Here is a 13,487-nt window from a genome sequence, read left to right as displayed (position 1 = left end):
CACCCCAACATAGCTGGTGGTAATGTAAAATTGCTCAGCCTCTCTGGAAGTAGTTTGGCAGTTCTCACAAACCCAAAATGCAAGTACCATGTGATCTAGCAATTGCAGTCCTGGGCATTCAAAGCAGAGAAATGAAAACTTAAGTTCACACAAAAACCTTCTATTAACCCTGTTTTCTGCTTCTGATGTTTTGACATCTGGAGCCTTGCTGACTAGCAGTTGACTGCCTCTCTGGTGGTTGGTTAATGGTTTGTAGATTCCTCCTGAGACCAAAACACTCTCCTTGGAGCCTCACTTTCATATGCAAAGGAATTAATCCAAAAGCCAAACCCTCAGTGTGGTGGTCTGCTTCGTGGCAGCTCTCACAATTCTTAGACATTATTCTCCTGCCCTAATCACCCCAAAGTCAGCCATCAGGCAACCTTTGTACCCTAGAACTTACTGAAATTATTTAAATTAACCAGCCCTAACTGGGTGTGTTTGCTTAAGCTTACTTTTCCCACTCTTTCTCTTGAAAACTATCATAAAGGTCTTCCTGCAGCTTCTCTGCACTCTCTTTCTGCCTTCCACTGAGCTTACTATTATCTTGTGTGACCTTGCACAGCATGGAATGCTCTCTTCCTCTTGGAACTGTGAGTAATAATCTATCTTTTCAATGACAATGTCTTCTGATCTGTTGGCCTCGTCATACATGAATAAAATGAAACCCAGGTATGTTATAATGCAAATCTGTGCATAACAGTTCATAGCAGTTTTATTTGTAATAACTCAAAATTGCAAATAACTCAGATATCCTTCAAAAAGTAGATGGTTAAACAGTCCATACTATATCCAGACTATAGAATATTACTCAGCAATAAAAAGGAACAAACTATTGATATACACAACAACTTGGCTGAATTTTCAAAGAATTATGTTGGTGAAAAAAAAGTCAATCTAAAAAGGTTACTTCAAGATTCTATTTTTAATCGAATTTTGAAATGACAACATTGTAAAAAGAACAGATTGGTGGTTGTCAAGGTCAAGCATGGAAGATAGGGCAGGAAGTATTAGTAAATTTTGGTAAATAAGATTATTTATCCAAAGTCACCCACCTGCCTGCTAAATTCTGCTCCCTGCTATAACACACACTTCTAGACCAAGCGATAGCTATGCAGTTAAAACACCACATGCACATGATAAAATATTTCCTGTCACAGGTCTTCATAGGGCAGGAAGAAGAAATATGATGAAAATTATACACAGATCATCTGACGTTGAGGAAAACTTAAGAAGCACAATAAAACACAGACGTGACTAACAGTATCAAAGTGATTATTTATTATACATTTACTTTAGAAGGAATCATTGGTGATGAGATGAATGTATCCAACCAAAGACTTTAATTACCAAGGGAAGTAATCACCGAAACTGTAAATCAAGAGACCAAGTAAGGCCATGATGCATAGGGAGTTACAGACAACAATCAAGGGCAAAATTACGCACAAGGAGACTATGCTTACACATCCAACACTCCATCAAAGTCATGTTCAAGGTGAAGTGCGTGATTGTAGGTATCAATCAAAACACTTCCAAATGAACACTAGATGATTAAAATATGAAAAAATAATAGAAGCTAGCTGCAGGAAGAGGAGCTAAGGTCACCAAACAATCCTATAAAACGGGAGCCTGAAGTGTGTGGAGGGCACCAGGATGGGGCTGCTGCTGACAATATTTGTTTTCTGAAATAGGAAGGATGAAGGCCTTGGGAGGCCTTCCCTCAGTTACTGGGAGATGAGGGAAGTTCATGGCAATCAGCAGAACACTGAACAAAATGTATGGAGAGGTGGACAATAAATGGTCCCCACTTTATTCACTGTTAATGAGACAGAAATGGGGAAGTGGGTGCAGGAGGAGTAATGGAAACTAAGTTCATTTGTTCCCCTTTTTTCTAGGAGGGGATTTCTCTGTTAAATCTGACATACAACATTGTAAGAAGTTTCCACCTCTTTCAGATAACAACTACAGAGACAAACACCTACACTAAGTATGAAAGGAGAGAAGTCTATGACCATTTGGGGCAGAAATTAGGTGATTTGTTGGAAATTCTGCTGGTTCAAGTGGGTGATGTGAGCGTGGCGGTGGCAATGATGATTAAGAAATAATCTCTCTTGGGCTTCAATTCCCTCCTACAATCTATTATGCCAAAGCAATATCAATTCAGAGAGAAAAGTAAATGTTTTTAAGAGCTATTTTACAGTGGGTTTTGGCTACTATTAATATAGGGATGTTTGGCCTCTCTTGGGAGATTTTCCGGATAAAGTTATGTTCCCATGGTGTATTAGTCAGTGAGGGCTGTTACAACAAAGTACCACAAATTATGTGGCTTAAACAAAAGAAATTCATTGTCCCATGGTTGTGGAGGCCAAAAGAAGCCTCAAATAAAGGTACTGACGAGCCTGCCCATTCTGAGCTCTATGAGGCAAGGATCTGTTTGCTCTCGCTCCTTGGCTTGTAGATGTCTATCTCCTCCTTGTATCTCTTCATGTCATCTTCCCTCTATGTGTGCCTCTGTGTCTGAACTACCCCCCCCCCTTTTTAAGGGCATCAGTCATATTGGATTAAACCCTATCTAAATAACCTCACTTTAACTTTGAATGTACTTGTAAAGGCCCTACCAACAAATAAAGTCACATTCTGAGGTCTTAAGGGTTAGGACTTCAACATAGGAATTTGATGGGCATGAAACATGTGCAACCATAGACAAGGCATTGACAATTATTTAGGCACTTTATATCCTAGATGGTTTACAATGTTGAAGAAGAAGATGACCTTGTTGTTTAGTGTCTGACTCTTTGCAACCCCATGGACTGTAGCCCATCAGGCTCCTCTGTCCATGGGATTTCCCAGGCAAGAATACTGGAGTGGGTGATATTTCTTTCCCCAGGGGATCTTGCTGACCGAGGAATCAAACCTGAGTCTCCTGCATTGGCAGGCAGATTCTTTACTGCTGAATCACCAGGTAGGCCCAAAGATAACCTACTTGATAATAAAAAAATGACTCAAAGATAAGAAATAGAAGAAATTTAAACTATTTTAATTCTATTGGAGATAGGCAACCAAGTTACTGTCCTATTAGAGACACTTCAAAGCTAAAGACACCCAGATTGGGCAGAGTTTAGAGTGGGAAAGGGAAGATAAAGTAGTCTTGTGAGTGAGGCCATTTAAATATTTTAATGCATAGATGTTTTTACTTCTACATATCTTGGATCCTTTCTGTTCCCCTAGAAATCCTGAAATCCCCTAGAAATCCCGAAATCCCCTAGAAATCCCCTCCTAGGAAAAAGGGGAACTGAAAAACAATATCTTGGATCCTTTCCCATCCCATAAGTGCCAGGTGGAATCTTCCATTTCAAGAAGAGTGGCAGGTAGAGCAGTAGGTGAATGACATATACACTGCATCCTAACCCACCTTTAGTGACAAGCCACTCCTCCAGTGATACCCAAACTCTCCCGTTTTATGCCACCAGTAGGTGGACTGGGATTTAGTACAAGTGACCCTTCCCAAAGGTTTCATTCAGATAATGCCCCACTAGCTCTAGAGAATCAAAAGCATCAGTCATAACAGCTCTGACTGCCCCCAGCAGGTAGGGGGAGAGTGATATTATTAACAAAACAATACTCAGGAGCATACTTACCAAATAAAGTTTCTTGAGATTAAGTGAGCAGATTTACAATGCTCAAATCCCTCTGGGGGTCAAGGGAAAATTGTCTTCAAACTGCCACCTGACAAAGAGAAGTTTAGCACCTTGCTGTACTCTTTGCTACTGAGACAGCACATGCCTCATCCGAGCATTTGACTTGGTCTTTTATGTCATCCAACTTGCAAGTGACATTTTTTGAAAGGGGCCCCAGGCAAGAGGCTGTGTGGGAAGCTGTCCAGCAACCTGTGGTACACTTTCCATCTTTGAAGCCCCATAGTCCTGTGACCTCTTGGAAAGAAAAAAATCTGTGACTGATGATTTCACCAATGGGAGTCACAGACAAAATAAGGCAGTCTCCATGTGGATGATCCCCTGGGGGCCACCTCCATAAGCAAGCCACATCTACTGCTTTAGAAGCTAATTATCAGTTTCTGTCTGGGCTTTCCTGGAGCGCTGACATTTGAATATCTGACAAACGGAAATAACACGCATACAGCCTGATACTCTCATTTTGGGGTGGTTGAACTCGGACTCCATAGCAAACAGGTTGGGCAGGGTCCAACAAGCATCCTGGCCAAATGGAAATGGTACCCGTGATATCTTGGCTTTATATGAAAAAGTGGCAGCTCTCTCTTTGAGGGAAATTTTTTTCTTAAAATAATGGGCCTACTTCACTAATAGTTCAGCTAAGATCAAACATGATGGTACCCACGGGTCTACTCTGCCAATTCCACCTTAGCACCAGCTATGGAACTCCAGATGCTTCTAAGAACTCTAGACAATCATCTCCTGGAGGAACCCTGTTATATTTTTACTGACTCCTGTTTTGTTACCAGTAACCTAATATTTCATCTGCCCCTGGGAAAACTAAGACTGGCAGGGTAAAAACACTCCTCTTTGTCGCCAGGCACTGTGGAAACAAATTACAGCCGCTGATCAAGTGTGTGGGTCACTCATGTAGATGCTCACAGTAAACACGTGCTCTCTGATGAGACTGATTGGCAGTCCCACCCCCAGTGCTACAACCTGATCATCATCAGACTGGACCTGGAAAGACATCTATCACCATAGACTGAGCACAAACTAAAGGGCACTCTGTTCTTGGTAGAGAAGCTGCCATTCTTTGCTTGACTTTGGACACATTTCAAAATTGATCTGTTTGCCCTGTGATGAGGAAACTCACATGACTTGGGATATTGCCCTGCTTTCCCCTGGGATGCTGACCATATGGGACTTTTGACTGTCTTTCAAGGTTATTGTGGTGTTTCACTACTTTTAATACTTTTTATCCATCTGTTTCACACTCATAATGGCATTTTTTTGATGAGTAGAGTGCTTCCCAAGTGGTGCAGTGGTAAAGAATCTGCCTGCCAATGCAGGAGATGCAAGAGCTGTGAGTACAATCCATGGGTGGGGAAGATCCCCTGTAAAAGGAAATGGCAACCCACTCCAGCATTCTTGCCCAGAAAATTCCATGGACAGAGGAGTCTGGTAGGCTACAGTCCATGGGGTGGCAAAGAGTCAGATATGACTGAGTACAGCACAGCAGAGTATTGACATTTGATGAAGTTCAATTTATGAATGTTTCACTGTCAGTGCTTTTGGTGTATTGCTTACTCAACAGTTTTTGATTACAAAAACACCAGTTTTGTATGGCTGGCTCACCAAAATTAATAAGGTCCAACCATATTAACATATGTCCCATATATTAATTCATTTAATTTTCACTGTAAACTATCAGGATATGCTAAGTTACTTCAGTTGTGTCCCCATTTTACAGATGATGAAACTGAAGAAAGAGATTAAGTGACTTTCCTCTAAAGTCACACAGTTAACTAATGACAGAGTGAGATTTAAAACACATCCAGTCTGGCTCCGAAGGCTGTGCTGTATCTATTATACGTTCTAGCTGGCACCAAAGTTATTGCTATGTATGCCTCTCCCTCTAGTCTATGTGCTCCTTTAAAGAAAAAGCCCTTGTTTGTTCTTTCTAACCCTTGTATCCAGCACCTTGTACATGGTGATGTCAATAGTAATTGAGGAATGAATAGATAATCAAATGGAGAGGTTCCCACCAGTGCCATCACCAGGGATGGCTAGTTGGACATTCAGGGACAATGGTCATGTTCTTTCAGCCTTGATGTATTTGCATAGCGTACCCACTGACCTTTAAACATACATCTGGTTTTACGGAACTCTACCCTTCTGACCTGCCCTCTTTAATTAAAGTATTTAATATCATAATATACATACTCATAAGTAATATGGTAATTGCAAGTGGAGATCTCTGACCATTATGGCTAAAGAAAATCCTATTGTAAAAAATTCTAGGTATTAAAAAAAATCTCTCAAGGATAGAAAAATGGTGCATATAAAGGATTACAAAAATTAGATGTTATTTTCCCAATTCTACTGGAGAACCATTTCTACTCCCACAAAAATAATAGGCATACCTACAATTATATCCTCAAATAACTATTATAACCACATATAGTTTATATATCTATATAACAGTTATGTTTATAAATATAATGCAATTCAGCCACAAATATACTTGCTTGTGGCATATTTAAAATATTATTTTTATTACATTCATCAAATAGATTTGGAAGAATCTCATCATCTCTCTTTATAATTTAACAATGCCATTATTTGAAAAAGTTAGCCTTATTCACTCTTGGCATTGTCGTATGCTAGGATAGCATACTTACTCAGGTGAGAGAACTTGTGAGAGTGTCTCTAGGCAGTTTAGTGACAATGCAGATGAGTTATATTATAATTTTTTGTAATTAGCATTCATAAAATCAGAAACATCCTTTAAATATAGTCAAGGTATAAAACTTCTTCCCAGATTTAAGACCTCTAAATAAATCACTTATAATTTGTGCCTAAGTTGAATGACCATTGTGATTTACCAGTTCTAACTCATGTCAGCTCTGGTGCAGAGGATATTTTGCAGAAATTTTAGCTTTGCTATATAACTTTAATATCACTGTAAATGGGAATTGCTGAAGCCAGATCTGATTATTCTACAAGAACACAATTTTATTAGTTCTACCCATGAAGGTATTTTATGACAATTTGATCTGATTTAAAATAAAACCCTTATCCTAACTTTCTAATTTTTATTCAGCTTTGAGAGAATAAAGAAATTATTCTACATGCTACCACATAGATAAATATATGCTTCTATAAATAACAACTGGAAGAACATGTAGGAAATGTTTTTCAGAACCTAATTCATTATTTTTTGTCCTATTTGGGCCCTTTAAAGAAAAGTACCTTGAAAATTCCAGATGGTCTTATGATTATTATAGCCATTTAAATTATTAGTAGTAATATATCATATTAATTGCCCTTAATGGGGATAATAAATAATTACAATAGTAATAATAAAAATTAATTGCCATTCATAGAATGAGTTGCATTTTGTAATGTTTCTGGATGGGGACAGTTAGTTAGTAATGCCATTTATTTTTCCCAGAATGCAATATAAAACATAATTTTGATTAGGGTATTAGAATATCCTATAACCAAAATTTGTACATGCACAATGTACCACTGGCCAAATTCAAAGGTTATACCTTATGAATGTTGGCTAAAATGGAAATGTACAAATACTGTGCTGTACAACACTTTCACCCAAAATTCAGAATGATAATGACAATGGAAAATCACCAGAAACATAAGCTACAGAGAGGTATATGGAATTTAAGGATTTATACATTAAAGAATATGTGAAACTCTTGACTAACCTCTTATTTTAAAATGCACTTATTGGAAATAGAATTTGTAACAACAATAATAATAAAAACTACCTGAAAACAAAAGTCTAGGACCAGACAGCTTCACTAGGTTACTCTACCAAATATACAAAAGAGAAATTATATCAATCCCTATCAAACTCCTCCAAAAGCCTGAAAAGGAGGGAACACTCTCAAGCCATTCTATGAAGCTGCCATCACCCTGATACCAAACCAGACAAAACCACTATTAGAAAAGAAAGTAACAAGCTAATATCTTTGATGACTATAGATGCAAAAATTCTTAACAAAATATTAGGAAACTGAACCCAACGACCCCAAAAAAGATCATATACCATGATTGAAATGAATTCATCCCAGGGTCACAAACGTGGTTCAACATTGCATATTGATCAATGTGATACCCCACATTAAAAAAATAAAAGAGAAAAACCATATGATCATCTCAATAGATGCAGAAAAGCATTTGATCAAATTGAACATCCATTCATGATAAAAATTCTTACCAAAGTGGGTATAAAGGGAACACGTAAAAGTGAAAGTGTTAGTCACTCAATTGTGTCTGACTTTGCATATCCATGAACCTGCCAGGGTCCTCTGTCTATGGAATTTTCCAGGCAAGAATACTGGATGGGGTAGCCATTCCCTTCTCCAGGGGATCTTCCCAACCTAGGGATTGAACCCAGGTCTCCTTCTTTGCAGGGAGATTCTTTCCCATCTGAGCCTCAAGGGAAGCCTATAGAGGGAACATATCTAAATATAATAAAAGCTATTTATAACAAAACTACAGTCAATATAATAATCAATGGTGAAAAGCTGAAAGCCTTCCCACTAAAACCTGGAAGAGAACAAGGATGCCTACTCTCACCACTTCTGTGTTCAAGATAGTATTGGCAGTCTTAGCTACAGCAATCAGACAAGAAAAAGAAAAAAAAAAAAAATCAAAGGTACCCAAATTAAAAGCGAAGAGGCAAAATCATTGTTTTACAGATGACATGATACTATATTTTGAAAGCCATAAAGACTCCACACAAAAACTACTAGAACTGATAAATGAATTCAGTAAGGCAGCAGGATACAAGATTAACATACAGAAATATGTTCATTACTTTACACATTTAACAATTAAATGTCAGAAAGGGAAGAAAAAAAAGCCCATTTAAAGCCACATAAAAAAAATGACCAAGGTGGTGAACAATTTCTATGATGAGAACTATAAAACACTGATAAAGGAAATTGAAGATGATTTAAAGAAATGAAAAGATATTCCATGTTCTTGGATAGGAAGAATTAATATTGTTAAAATGGCCATAGTACCCAAAGCAATATACAGATTTAATGTGGTCTCTAATCAAATTACCCATGACACTTTTCACAGAACTAGAACAAATAATCCTAAAATTTATATGGAACCATAAGTGTGTTAGTAGCTCTGTTGTGTAAATCACATGTAAATCAATGAAATTAGAACACTCCTTCACATGATACATAAAAATAAACTCCAAATAGCTTAAAGACTTAAATATAAGACGTGACAGGATAAAACCCCTAGAAGAGAACATAGGCAAAACATTCATTGACATCAGTCAGTTCAATCACTCAATCATATCTGACTCTTCACGACCCCATGGACTGCAAAACACCAGACTTGCCTGTCCATCACCAACTCCCGGGGCCTACTCAAACTCATGTCCATGAAGTCAGTGATGCCATCCAACCATCTCATCCTCTGTTGTCCCCTTCTCCTTCAATCTTTCCCAGCATCAGGGTCTTTTCCAATCAGTCAGTTTTTCACATTAGGTGGCCAAAGTACTAGAGTTTCAGCTTCACCATCAGTCCTTTCAATGGATATTCAGGACTGATTTCCTTTAGGATTGACTGGTTGGATATCCTTGCAATCCAAGGGACTCTCAAGAGTCTTCTCCAACATCACAGTTCAAAAGCATCAATTCTTCAGTACTCAGCTTTCTTTGTAGTCCAACTCTCATATCCATACGTGACTACTGGAAAAACCATAGCTTTGACTAGACGGACTTTGTTGATAAAGTAATGTCTCTGTTTTTTAATATGCTGTCTAGGTTGGAAATAGCTTTGCTTCCAAGGAGCAAGCGTCTTTTAATTTCATGGCTTCAGTCACCATCTGCAGTGATTTTGAAGACCCTCCAAAAAAAGTCTGTCACTGTTTCCATTGTTTCCCCATCTATTTGCCATGAAATGTGGGACCGGATGCCATGATCCAAGTTTTCTTAATGTTGAGTTTTAAGGCAACTTTTTCACTCTCCTCTTTCACCTTCATCAAGAGGCTCTTTAGTTCTTCTTTGCTTTCTGCCATAAGGGTGGTGTCATCTGCATATCTGAGGTTATTGATATTTCTCCCAGGCATCTTGATTCCAGCTTGTGCTTCATCCAGCCTGGCATTTCTCATGAAGTACTCTGCATATAAGTTAAATAAGCAGGGTGACAATATACTTTGAAAGACTTTGGTGAAGTGTTTCTCATACAACATTTTTTGAAAAATGTGATCTGGAAAGACTGAAGTATCAAGCAGGCTGCCAAGATAGAGACTCTGATGTACAGAATGAGACTGAAACTTGGCTATCAGAGTCAGACCACAACATCAGGACCAGGCTGACAGTGATCTCTGAAAGGCTGGGCTAAATCTCCATACTTTTTCAGATTGGTCTTAAGAAATGAGATGGGGCTGAAGCTACAGGCAAGAGTGTAAGTGGTCCTGGCTGAAGACAGGAAAAAGCCCCAGAGGCTAGGAGACAGGCAGCCCCTGTCCCTTGGCACTCCTCTCACTTCAACTCATGGATACTCTGCAGCCAAATTGAACACGATATGGCTCTCACCTCTCAGGTCAGTTCAGACTTTGAACGTGGAGAGGAGCCAGTCTCTTTCTTCCAACTTTGCTAGAGTTGTCCCTGATATAGGAAAATTTTCTGAAAAAATTGTCAAGTGGAAACAAAGAAGAATAAAGTAGCAGAACAACCTGGGGCTGGATTATGGGGATACACTGAGAGGGTAACTCTCTCTGGACCTATCAGTGAGGTTGAATTTTGCTCAGCCAATGTCATGCCTGTAAGTAGAATGACTCCCTGGAATTCACTTATAGGTAGAAGTAGAGCTTCTATAGAAATCAATGATTTCTACTTTACCTGACCATCAAGATCTGAGAAGCATTAAAATCCCTCCCCAAGATTCTCATTCAGTAGGTCTTGAATAGAGTTTTTGTATTTTAAAATAGTGTTCCAATGAATTCTTATGTGCCAGAGTTGGGAACCACTCTACAAAGGTCCATCTAGCCAAGGCTATGGTTTTTCCAGTGGTCATGTATGGATGTGAGAGTTGGACTGTGAACAAAACTGAGTGCCGAAGAATTGATGCTATTGAACTGTGGTGTTGGAGAAGACTCCTGAGAGTCCCTTGGACTGCAAGGAGGTCCAACAAATCCATTCTAAAGGAGGTCAGTCCTGGATGTTCATTGGAAGGACTGATGCTAAAGCTGAAACTCCAATACTTTGGCCACCTCATGTGAAGAGTTGACTCATTGGAAAAGACCCTGATGCTGGAAGGGATTGGGGCAGGAGGAGAAGGGGACAACAGAGGATGAGATGGCTGGATGGCATCACCAACTTGATGGACATGAGTTTGAGTAGACTCTGGGAGTTGGTGATGGACAAGGAGGCCTGGTGTGCTGCGATTCATGGGGTCACAAAGAGTTGGACATGACTGAGCAACTGAACTAACTAACTAACTAATACCATAATAAGCCAAAAAGTTAACATATTCCTGAATACTGTCTTCGTTTTAATGAGCTTGTAGCTTGAAGATTCTAATAATTAATTCTATGGTTATCAATTACTACAGCCAAGTATACATGTGTTTGAAAAGTTGCTGAGTGTTTTCATGACTCTAATTATAATTCAAGTTAAGATATTTTAACTAGAGTTCATCAACAGTTATTAAATTAGTACTTTGTGAGTATGTTACTAGTTCTTTATCACACAATGATTCATGGAAGACAATAAGAGTGTGACTAAAATTTTAGCATCACACAATAGCTTTTAGAAAGGAAAGGGGTAAAGTGTACTAAAGAATATAAGATCGAAGGAAAAATAAAACTTGATATCTTCAAAGTCCAGTGGAAGTGTAATCTTTAGAAAATTATACAGTGTAGACTTCATATATTTTCTTTGTGAGCTGGTAGTGTTAAGGTTGAAACCTCACCAGGTTTGACCACCAGGTTTATTTAGAATTTTTCCTTAATTAAGAGGAGATGCTAAAGCAGAAGCGAAAAGAGAGAAGACAGAAACCTAAGTTTTGTTTTTCTGTGTAAAAGATAAAGAAATGCTGGCTGTGGAAGCTATCATTTTTGAGCTAATTTTGAGAGCTGAAAACACTAAAAATAACATTTCACTTTCAAAATACAAGATAGATGTTACACCACTAACCTAGAAGAGATTTAAAGCAAAGTAGCATCAAACTACTCAAATTTTGGTCACTTTCAGTACAGACCAGAAAGCCGCATGATTCTTAGAAAAATTATGGAGCAATTGAGAAAAAGATGTCATAGAGGGCTATTGTACAGGACACAAGATCTCCCCTGAAAACGGTCTCATTGTTTTCTAGAAACTACCAATTACCCCTCATCCTGCTAAAATGATCTACATCCACATGGTTACTATAGGGCTTTCCCTGATAGAATAATGTAACCCTACCCTCAGTTACACTTGGTTGGTCTTGGAGGAGGCATCTGATCCCAGCTTAACAAATCACTTTTCTCTGGAAACAGTACAGATCTAAGAGATTCCTCCTCATTTTAGCTGTTGACCTGAAAGGAAGTGATGAATTCTTGGGAAATTAATACAAAAACCACTTCCTGTCACAGCAACTGGAACACAAAGAAGTCCAGTCTGCAATAAGAAAAAATAAAGATGTAGATGTGAACAGAGAAGCAAAGACAAGAGAAAAAGTGTCTGTGGCAATTTACATCCCTGTGTTAATTATTCTTCAGGCTTGGATACACTTGGTTATACTCCATGCCAGTCTAAATCAGTTTTTCATTATTGTAATCAAAAGATTTCTAAATAACGTAGAAGGAGAATGCAATAGTATTGACCAAAAGGGACCAAGTTCAAATGCCCAGAGAAGGAAGAGGACTCTGAAATGATCAGAGACTGTACTCCAAGGTGAAGCAGATTGGATATGACTGATATCAAATTGTTAGTATTCTTGTTACTGGAAAGGAAAAAGAAATAATCAGACACAAGCCAGGAATCCAGATATAGGTAGAACTTTTCTTACCATGGAATGGTCAGGTTGGAAAGCCTTAAATATGCAAGTTCAGTTAAGGTAGACAAGGTTAGCATCCACATCTGAAAATCAACCTCCAACTTCTGACTGGAGCAGAGAAAGAAGTGTTATGTTCACTTTCTAGAAGATCTTGATTTCAGTAAAATAGAAAGAAGAGACTCCCATATTGGGTTTAGGTCCTGTCTTTGCTGTGACTGATATCTTTTGGTTTATATGTCTCTTCTAGATTCTGTGAGGTTTTTCTACATACAAGTGAAAGATGTTTGGTTGTATCAAGTGTATTAACCTCTTAATGATCTTCATTTTCTAAGATTGAGTTAAATTTATCTTTGAACATGATAATACCTAAATTATATGACTAATGAAAGTATAGGAGTATTAACAGCCTTCTAAGCCTGGGTCTTGAAAATTCAAGCTAGTCATTGATGACATGTGTCTCTGAAGGCAAATGTCACAGATTATCCAGTTTAAATCTGGTCATATAAATTGATCTGGTACTAAACATACCAAAATGGCTCTGTGAATCACAGCAAAGTTTAAAATGGACATATACCTAATCTGCACTCCTACACTACAGATTGCTATTATTTTAATCACTACATTGATGTGCCAAGAATAACTAAGAAGATCAGTTGCACTGACAAATCAATTAAATTTAAAAACTATTCAAACTTTAGATAAACAGACCTTAGTCTGTTGATGAATATGAACATCTCTTGGATTT

Source organism: Bison bison, unplaced genomic scaffold (assembly GCF_000754665.1).
Source record: "Bison bison bison isolate TAMUID 2011002044 unplaced genomic scaffold, Bison_UMD1.0 scf7180017864222, whole genome shotgun sequence".
In the NCBI taxonomy this organism is placed as follows: Eukaryota; Metazoa; Chordata; class Mammalia; order Artiodactyla; family Bovidae; genus Bison; species Bison bison.
The sequence above is the reverse complement of the archived record's forward strand: the minus strand, read 5'-3'. Positions refer to the sequence as shown.